The sequence below is a fragment of the Triticum aestivum genome, chromosome 7B, assembly GCF_018294505.1.
Source record: "Triticum aestivum cultivar Chinese Spring chromosome 7B, IWGSC CS RefSeq v2.1, whole genome shotgun sequence".
NCBI lineage: Eukaryota > Viridiplantae > Streptophyta > Magnoliopsida > Poales > Poaceae > Triticum > Triticum aestivum.
This window is the reverse complement of record NC_057813.1, coordinates 409,479,890-409,490,649: the sequence shown is the minus strand read 5'-3', so window position 1 is coordinate 409,490,649 and position 10,760 is coordinate 409,479,890.

Here is a 10,760-nt window from a genome sequence, read left to right as displayed (position 1 = left end):
TTGTGGGCTGCCTTTTCTCTCCCCTATGGCCCATGTAGGCCCAATATCCCCCCGGGGGGTTCCGATAACCTCCCGGTACTCCGAAAAATACCCGAACCATTCCGAAACCATTCCGGTGTCAGAATACCTTCGTCCAATATATCAACCTCTACCTCTCGACCATTTTGAGACTCCTCATCATGTCCGTGATCTCATCCAGGACTCCGAACAATCTTTGGTCACCAAAAAATACATAACTCATAATACAAATCGTCATCGAACGTTAAGCGTGCGGACCCTACGGGTTCGAGAGCTATGTAGACATGACCGAGACACATCTCCGGTCAATAACCAACAACGGAACATGGACGCTCATATTGGTTCCTACATATTCTACGAAGATCTTTACCGGTCAAACCGAAATGACAATATACATTGTTCCCTTTGTCATTGGTATGTTACTTACCTGAGATTCGATCGTCGGTATCTTCATACCTAGTTCAATCTCATTAGCGGCAAGTCTCGTTACTTGTTCTGTAATACAACATCCTGCAACTAACTCATTAGTCACTTTGCTTGCAAGGCTTCATATGATGTGTATTACTGAGAGGGACCAGAGATAGCTCTCCAATACTCGGAGTGACAAATCCTAATCTCGATCTATACCAACCCAACAGACACCTTTGTAGATACCAGTGGAGCACCTTTATAATCACCCAGTTACATTGTGACGTTTGATAGCACAAAGGCATTCCTCCGATGTCTGGGAGTTGGATAATCTCATAGTCGGAGGAACATGTATTTGACATGAAGAAAGAAGTAGAAGTAAAATTGCTAACGGATGGGTCATGTCCATCACATCGTTCTCCTAATGATGTGATCCCGTTCATCAAATGACAACACATGTCCATGGCTAGTAAGCTCAACCGTCTTTGATTAACGAGCTAGTCCAGTAGAGGCTTACTAGGGACACGGTGTTTTGTTCTGTCCACACATGCATCAAGTTTCCGGTTAATACAATTCTAGCATGAATAATAGACTTTTATCATGATCAAGGAAGTATAAAATAACAACTTTATTATTGCCTCTAGGGCATATTTCCTTTAGTATCCCACTTGCACTAGAGTCAATAATCTAGATTACATTATAATGATTCTCACACACATGGGGTCCTGTTATGATCATATTTTGCTCGTGGAAGAGGCTTAGTCAACGGGTCTGCAATATTCAGATCCGTATGGATCTTGAAAATATCTATGTCTCCCTCCTTGACTTGATCGCGGATGGAGTTGAAGTGTCTCTTGATGTGTTTGGTTCTTTTGTGAAATCTGGATTCCTTCACTAAGGCAATTGCTCCAGTATTGTCACAGAAGATTTTCATTAGACCCGACGCACTAGGTATTACACTTAGATCAGATATGAACTCCTTCATGAAAACTCCTTCATTTGCTACTTCTGAAACAATGATGTACTCTGCTTCACACGTAGATCCCACCATGATGCTTTGCTTGGAACTGCACCAACTGACAACTCCACCATTCAATAAAAATATATATCCGGTTTGTGAATTAGAGCCATCTGGATCAGTGTCAAAGCTAGCATCAATGTAACCATTTACGACAAGCTCTTTGTCACCTCCATAAACAAGAAACATATCCTTGGTCCTTTTTAGGTACTTCAGGATATTCTTGACCACTGTCCAGTGATCCACTCCTGGATTACTTTGGTACCTACCTACTAAACTTATAGCAAGGCACACATTAGGTCTAGTACACAACATAGAATACATGATAAAACCTATGGCTGAGGCATAGGGAATGACTTTCATTTTCTCTCTATCTTCTGCAGTGGTCGGGCATTGAGTCTGACTCAACTTCACATCTTGCAACACAGGAAAGAACCCTTTCTTTGACTGCCAATTTGAACTTCTTCAAAACTTTATCAAGGTATGTGCTTTATGAAAGTCCAATTAAGTGTCTTGATATATCTCTATAGATCTTGATGCCCAATATATAAGCAGCTTCACCGAGGTCTTTCATTGAAAAATTCTTATTCAAGTATCCTTTTATGCTATCCAGAAATTCTATATCATTTCCAATCAACAATATGTCATCCAAATATAATATTAGAAATGCTACATAGCTCCCACTCACTTTCTTGTAAATACACGCTTCTCCAAAAGTCTGTATAAAACCATATGCTTTGATCACTTCATCAAAGCGTATATTCCAACTCCGATATGCTTGCACCAGTCCGTAGATGGATCATTGGAGCTTGCACACTTTGTTAGCACCTTTAGGATCGACAAAACCTTCTAGTTGCATCATATACAACTCTTCTTTGAGATACCATTAAGGAATGCAGTTTTGACGTCCCATTGCCAGATTTCATAATCGTAAAATGCGGCAATTGCTAACATGATTCGGACGGACTTAAGCATCGCTACGGGAGAGAAAGTCTCATTGTAGTCAATCCCTTGAACTTGTCAAAAACCTTTTACGACAAGTCGATCTTTGTAGACGGTAACATTACCATCAATGTTAATCTTCTTCTTGAAGATACATTTATCCTATATGGCTTGCCGATCATCAGGCAAGTCAACCAAAGTCCATACTTTGTTCTCATACATGGATCCCATCTCAGATTTCATGGCCTCAAGCCATTTTACGGAATCTGGGCTCATCAACGCTTCCTCATACTTTGTAGGTTCACCATGGTCTAGTAACATGACTTCCAGTACAGGATTACCGTACCACTCTGGTGCGGATTGTGCTCTGGTTGACCTACGAAGTTCTGTAGTAACTTGATCCGAAGCTTCATGATCATCATCATTAACTTCCTCTCTAGTTAGTATAGGCATCACTGGAACTGATTTCTCTAATGTGTTACTTTCTAATTTGAGAGAAGGTACAATTACCTCATCAAGGTCTACTTTCCTCCCACTCACTTCTTTCGAGAGAAACTCCTTCTCCAGAAATGTTCCGTTCTTAGCAACAAAAATCTTGCCTTCGGATCTGTGATAGAAGGTGTACCCAATTGTTTCTTTAGGGTATCCTATGAAGATGCACTTCTCCGATTTGGGTTCGAGCTTATCAGGCTGAAGCCTTTTGACATAAGTGTCGCAACCCCAAACTTTAAGAAACGACATCAGGTTTGTTGCCAAACCAGAGTTCATATGGTGTCATCTCAACAGATTTCAATGTTGCCCTATTTAACGTGAATGCATCTTTCTCTAATGCATAACCCCAAAATGATAGTGGTAAATCGGTAAGAGACATCATAGACCGCACCATATCTAGTAAAGTACGGTTATGACATTCGGACACACCATTACACTGTGGTGTTCCAGGATGCATGAGTTGTGAAACTATTCCACATTGTTTTAAATGAAGGCCAAACTCGTAACTCAAATATTCGCGTCCGCGATCAGATCATAGAAACTTTATTTTATTGTTACGATAATTCTCCACTTCACTCTGAAATTCTTTGAACTTTTCGAATGTTTGAGACTTGTGTTTCAGTAAGTGGACATACACATATCTGCTCAAATCATTTGTGAAGGTCAGAAAATAACGATACCCGATGCGAGCCTCAAAACTCATTGGACCGCATACATCAATATGTATTATTTCCAATAAGCTGGTGGCTCGCTCCATTGTTCCGGAGAACGGCGTTCTAGTCATTGCCCATGAGGCATGGTTCGCAAGTATCAAATGATTCATAATCAAGTGATTCCAAAAGTCCATCTGCATGGAGTTTCTTCATGCGCTTTACACCAATATGACCTAAACGGCAGGCCACAAATATGTTGCACTATGATTATCTACTTTGCATCTTTTGGCATCAATATTATGAATATGTGTATCACCACGATCGAGAGTCAACAGAAATAGACCATTCTTCGAGGGTGCATGACCATAAAAGATATTATTCATATAAATAGAACAACCATTATTCCCAGACTTAAATGAATAACCGTCTCGCATCAAACAAGATCCAGATATAGTGTTCATGCTCAAGGCGAGCACCAAATAACAACTATTCACATCTAAAACTAATCCCGAAGGTAGATGTAGAGGTAGCATTCCGACTGCGATCACATCGACCTTTGAACCATTTCTGACGCACATCGTGACCTCGTCCTTAGCCAATCTTCGTTTAATCCGTAGCTCCTGTTTTGAGTTACAAATATGAGCAACCGAACCAGTATCAAATACCCATGTGCTACTACGAGTATTAGTAAGGTAAACATCAAACATGTATATCTATACCTTTGTTCACTTTGCTATCCTTCTTATCCGCCAAATACTTGGGGCAGTTCCGATTGAAGTGGCCAGTCCCTTTGCAGTAGAAGCACTCAATTTCAGGATTTGGTCCAGACTTGGGCTTCTTCCCGGGAGAAGCACCTTGTTTGCTATTCTTCTTGAAGTTCCCCTTCTTTCCCTTGCCTTTTTTTCTTGAAACTAGTGATTTTTTTAACCATCAACACTTTATGCTCCTTCTTGACTTCTACCTCCGCAGCTTTGAGCATTGTGAAGAGCTGGGTAATAGTCTTTTCCATCCCTTGCATATTATAGTTCATCACGAAGCCTTTATAGCTTGGTGGCAGTGATTGAAGAACTCTGTCAATTACACAATCATCTAGAAGTTCTACTCCGAGCTGATTCAAGTGATTGTAATACCCAGACATTTTGAGTATGTGTTCACTGACAGAACTGTTCTCCTCCATCTTGCAGCTATAGAACTTGTTGGAGACTTTGTATCTCTCAACTCGGGCATTTGCTTGAAATATTAACTTCAACTCCTGTAATATCTCATATGCTCCATGACGTTCAAAACTTCTTTGAAGTCCCAATTCTAAGCTGTAAAGCATGTCACATTGAAGTATCGAGTACTCAACATAATTTGTCTGACAAACGTTCATAACGTCAGCAACTGCTCCTGTAGCAGGCCTCGCACCTAGCAGTGCATCAAGGACGTAATTCTTCTGTGCAACAATGAGGATAATTCTCAAGTTACGGACCCAGTCCGTCTAGTTGTTACCATCATCTTTCAACTTAGCTTTCTCTAGGAATGCATTAAAATTCAAGGGAACGGTATCACAGGCCATTGATCTACAACATAGATATGCAAAAACTATCAGGACTAAGTTTCGTGATAAATTAAGTTCAATTAATCAAATTACTAAAGAACTCCCACTTAGATAGACATCCCTCTAGTCATGTAAATGAAACATGATCCACATCAACTAAACCATGTTCGATCATCATGTGAGATGGGGGGGGGGTAGTCATCAATGGTGAACATCTTATGTTGATCATATCTACTATATGATTCGCGTTCGATCTTTCGATCTCCAGTGTTCCGAGGCTATGTCTGTACATGCTAGGCTCGTCAAGTTTAACCCGAGTATTCTGCGTGTGCAAAACTGTCTTACACCCGTTGTATGTGAGCGTAGAGTTGTAACATCACAAATTTTAAATTTGGAATGTTATACATAGGTCATCATATGCATATCATATTTTATTGCATTTTGGTTGAACCTAGAAATTCTAAGCAACTCAAGGACCCATGGAGAGAGTTGGGGATTTCGTTATTTTTTCATATTTGAGTTTTTCTCAAATTTTGAAAAGAGGATCATTTGGTTTTAATCATTTTCTCTTCGAATATTTCGACTGTTAAAATAAAAGAGAGGAGATAATATGACTTCTCCAAAATAAAAGAAAATTGGAGGAAAAATGTTAAAATCAAATAAGAATTTTATTTGGACTTTTATTGCTATTTTATTCGAATTAGGAAAAATATGCGTTTTTCAAAATTGCATTAGTGGCCCAAATAAATTTTCACTTTGTCCACAATATTATTAGAGGACCGTGAAAATTTATTTCAGTATTTTTGGACTCCGTTTAGTATTTCTTTTGTTTGTTTTTCCGCGTCAGTTTTTTTTAAAAAGGTGCACTGACCTAAAGGGCCGTGCCCGACCCGGACACCTCGCCCGGTTGGCCTTTTAAGGCCGAAGCCGACCCCGCCAGCCCAGCTGTGCCGCCTCGATCCCCGCACCGCCCCGCCCCCACCGCCGCATGCCGCCGCCGCCGCCGCCGACCCTGCCGCATGAAGCCGCCGCCGCTGCTGACCCCGCCGCGTGACGCCGCCGCCGCCGACCCCGCCCGCCTCCAGAGTCACCGCCGCCGCCGACCGCACCGCCGCCGGAGCCGCCGCCGCCGCAGACTGCCCCGCCGCCGACCTAGCCGAGGTAGCAGCCGCCGCCGACCTCGCCGAGGTAGCCGCCGCCGTCCCCGTTTTCCTGGGAAAAACCGTAGGTTTTTAAAAAAACCCGCTAGATCTAGTTTTTTTAGATCGGTTCAGTTTTTTTTTCGGTTTAGTCTTAGCGTACGTTCGTTTTTTAGCCTGTTCGTCTCGTTTTATTTTCCTGGGTTTTTCCGCAATTATTTTCGATTGCGATTTCTGCCTTGATCTTCGATCTAGTTTATCTTTTCGCTCATTTATCCAAATCAGGTGAAAAAAGCGCCTAGATCTTCATCTCAAAGCCCTCTTTTTGTTTAACAAACTTGAACAAGATTTTGGTACTGTAAAATTTGACTTTAGTCCAGAGTAGTAAACGTACCTTGTTTCTTTCGTAGTTTGAGTTTCGTTGCTCCATTTGATTTGATTCTTTTTGCAAACCGGAGTTCTTTAGTTGAACTTTCTGGTTAGATCTTCTTATTTGAGTTTTACCCCTGCTTCTATTTGAGTGCTTATGTATGTTATTGTTTGTTTGCGATATAATTCCCGGAGTGCAAAGCGTGCTACTACGAGTCTCTTGGTTTCGCGGATCATCAGCAAGGCAAGTAACACTTTGATCATATCCCTTCATTACCCAGTTTTTATGCTTTAGTCTCAATGCTCAAACATTGCATGGTTAGGATCTGAATAACATGTGGGTTTGGGAAGTAGATGATGAGGTAGAACCTATTGCCCTTTTATTATCAAACCTTTGCGAGTTACGTCTACGTTATGCTCAAGACTGCTATGCTATGCTCGTAGACGTGCTTTGGGTGAGTGTATCCATGACAGATGTGAGTATTGTTAATTAATGGTTAACTTAAGGTGGCTACTTGAATACACATCTGGGTGGATTGGTTGAGGCACCCTGGAGTACCCAGTGGTTGTCATGGCACCTGGAGAATCCAATTTGTCCTAGGATATCCCGGAGTACCCGTGTGATCATCCTACGGTTCGCCACCCAGGCTCAAAGGGATCATAAGATTATTCATAATAGAAACTTCCGTGTGCAGCCACAAGCCATTATGGGCTCTGGCATAGTTGAGTAAGTTGCGTGAGCTCTTGAAGAGGTAGACTAGCAGATGTAGGGGATGTAGGTGATACTGTCTACCCGGAGTAGAGAGTTAATGTTTCTGAAAGACTATGTCTCGGTCATCCATTTCTCAAACATCATGAAGTGAGAGAAATTCAATGGAGGAGATCGAGTCTTGTGGGGAAAAGTGCACAAACCTCTGCAAAGTGTACAAACTAATCATGATTAGCCGTGTCCCCGGTTATGGACAGCTTGAGTATCTGGTTCTTGGATTATCATGTTGATCTCATCACTCTAAATTAGTTTTAATTGGGTTAATTGATGTTGCTTAATTTGGGATTGAGTTGGAAGAACCTTCTTAATGTTTAACAACCACCATGATAGTTAAATAAAATTTATTCCTTTGTTGTAGGAAAAAATTGGCTTTATGCAAAACAGTAACCATAGAGCTTACCACCAGCAATATATGCATGTAGTGATAGCATTTATTCTGTTCATTACTTTATGTGTTACATTGCTAGCACATTCCATGTGTTGACCCGTTTCGGGATGCAACATATCATGTTGCAGACTTTTCAGACGACAAGTAAGGTGCCATAGGTCGTTGTCGTTCACTCAGCTATGCCATTGGAGTTGATGGACTCACTTTATCTTCCAAGGCTTCCACTGTTATCTTTTAGATGGCCTTAAGCCATATTATTGTAATAAGTTCTATTTTGATACATATAATGTAATAAGTGTGTGATTGAAACTCTATTATAAATTCTCAAGTATTGTGCATGTCAGCATTACCGATCGAGGGATGACACTGATGCACAGAGACTAGACTGTTTGAGGTCTGGTCGCTACAAGATGGTATTAGAGCACACACTGATTGTAGGACACGACCACTAAGAGAAACCATAGGTCCCTCTTCTCTACTCATTTCTGACTCCCCCCTTTTTCCACACTATAGGATGGCGGACTCAAGGAACAAGTTTACACAACCGGATAAAGACACACCTTTTGGACGACACTTGAAGGAAGTTACTAGATACCTGAACATTGGAATACCAAGTTTCACTGGGACTTACATTGCCACTTTACCAGAAGAGGACCATTGGATGATTCGAGTTCAAGTTCCAGGAAGGACGTTCATGCCAGTCACTGAGCCCATAGAGTTTTCCTTTGATGCACCAACCTGGAGTCTAGGAAAGAGCATGGCAGCTCACATCACCATGGGAAGCATCGAAGAAGTCTACCACAAGGATCTTAAGGATACTATCTACCAGATATGTGGGCGCCGAGATGAGCAATGGGAGATGATCAGCACCAGGAGGGACAGGTCCATTGCAGCTTTCATCCAGGAGTTAAACCAGCACATTCGTCGCCAAGAGAACCAGATGTGCGAGGCATGATAGATCTAAAGAAGTCAATGACCAGGATCACGGAGCTAGAGGAGGAACTCAAGTCTACACGCAACGGATATGAGGAGGAAATGACGATACTAGTGGAGAAGAATGACGATCTGACCAGGAAGCTAGGAGTATTCATGGGAGACCTGCGCGAGGAGGAGATGACAACGATTCCAAGGACATTCGTTCAGAGGACTACATCATCATCGACGATACCGACTCAGACCCCGACGACAGCGATGATGACTATGTTGATGAAGCTGGAGCGGATATCATCGAGTCTTCTACCGATTAAAACTTCTAGTCGACCACCATATCAGTAGTAGTATTTCCCCCATGTATATAGTATAGTCCGAGCACTTTTGTAACGATAGTTAGACCGATTGTATGCCCTCGTTTGAATTGATTGAAGTGATATGATTGTATTTGTCTCATGAGCATATGGGTAGTGTTTTCTCTCTAGACCTCATTCTATTCTGTTTTCTCACCTTTTCTAAACCTATCAAATGCCTCCGAGACGTGACAATGGATTTTCTTTCCCACCGGAGAGCACCCAGTTGATCCAGCAGCAGAATACCTTGATGCAGCTACTAGTTTAGAATCAGAACCAAGGGAACAACAACAACAACAACCCACCACCACTAGCAGTTGATCACTTAGCCCGTTTCCTAAGGTTGAATCCGCCGGTGTTCTCTAGTAGCACCAAGCCGATTGTTGCAGAGGATTGGCTCCGCAAGATTGGAAGGGAGCTGACCACTGTAGGATGCACAGATGCGGAGAGAGTGCGTTTTGCCGCACATCAGCTTGATGGACCCGCAACATCATGGTGGGAGAATTTCACAGCCACTTACCCCATTGACACTATTACATGGGACAAGTTTCAGCAGGCTTTTCACACTGCACATGTTTCAGCAGGAGCTATGAACATGAAGAAGCGCGAGTTTCGCAACTTGCGCCAAGGAGGATGCATAGTGGGGCAGTATGTGGATGAGTTTAGTAAGTTAGCATGTTATGCCCCTGATGACGTTGCTACAGATGCTGCTAAGCAGGAGAAGTTTCTGGAAGGACTAAATGATGAGCTGAGCATGCAGTTGATGGTGGCAACATTCAATAACTACCAGGAGTTGGTAGATAGAGCTCTCATTATTGAAGGGAAGCAACAGCAAATAGACAACTGCAAGAGGAAGTATGGACAAGGGAAGTACAACTCAGGAGCTCAGCAGAGACCTTGTTTTACCCCGAACTCGGGAGGACACATTCACCATAACCATATGGAGGCCATAATTCCAATGGAGGAAGTTCGCATAACCATAGTGGACCCAAGAATGGAAATGGGAATGGAGGAAGCAACGGCAGAACCGTTCCAATCCAGCAACGCCCGCCAAGAAGGATCTAAGTCATAATACTTGTTTCAAGTGCGAGAAGAATGGACATTGCGCCATGGAGTGTTCTGAAGCAAAGAATGAAAATGGCAATGGAAGCTCTGGGAAGAAGCCCAACCCTTTCAACAGGGGACAAGTGAACCACGTTAGCGTGGAGGAGGTTGAAGCGCAAGCAGATGCAGTTATATGTAAGTTTTTGGTTAAGTCATTTACTGCAATTGTTCTTTTTGATACTGGTGCATCACATTCATACATATTAAGGGGATTTGTGGATAAGTATAAGTTGCCAACCCAAGCCCTTAGGACACCCATGTTAGTAACCTCGCTAGGAGCCGAGTATATGTCCAGCCTATGGTGTGATCGGTTACCATTAAGGATTGGTAACTACATGTTCCCCTCATACCTAATAATACTGGATTCACAAGGACTAGATGTAATATTAGGCATGGATTGGTTATCAAAGTATGGAGGGAACATTGACTACGCCAGTAAGTCGATTATGCTCACCACCCCAGAAGGAAGAAGGATTAAGTACATATCCCGGCATGCGCCAAAAAGGACTCAAGTAAATTCCTTATCAGGAGTTGTATAGGAGGAAGTACCAGTGGTGAAGGATTTCCCTGACGTATTTCCAGAGGAGTTGCTAGGCATGCCACCGAACCGAGACATTGAGTTTTTGATTGAACTTTT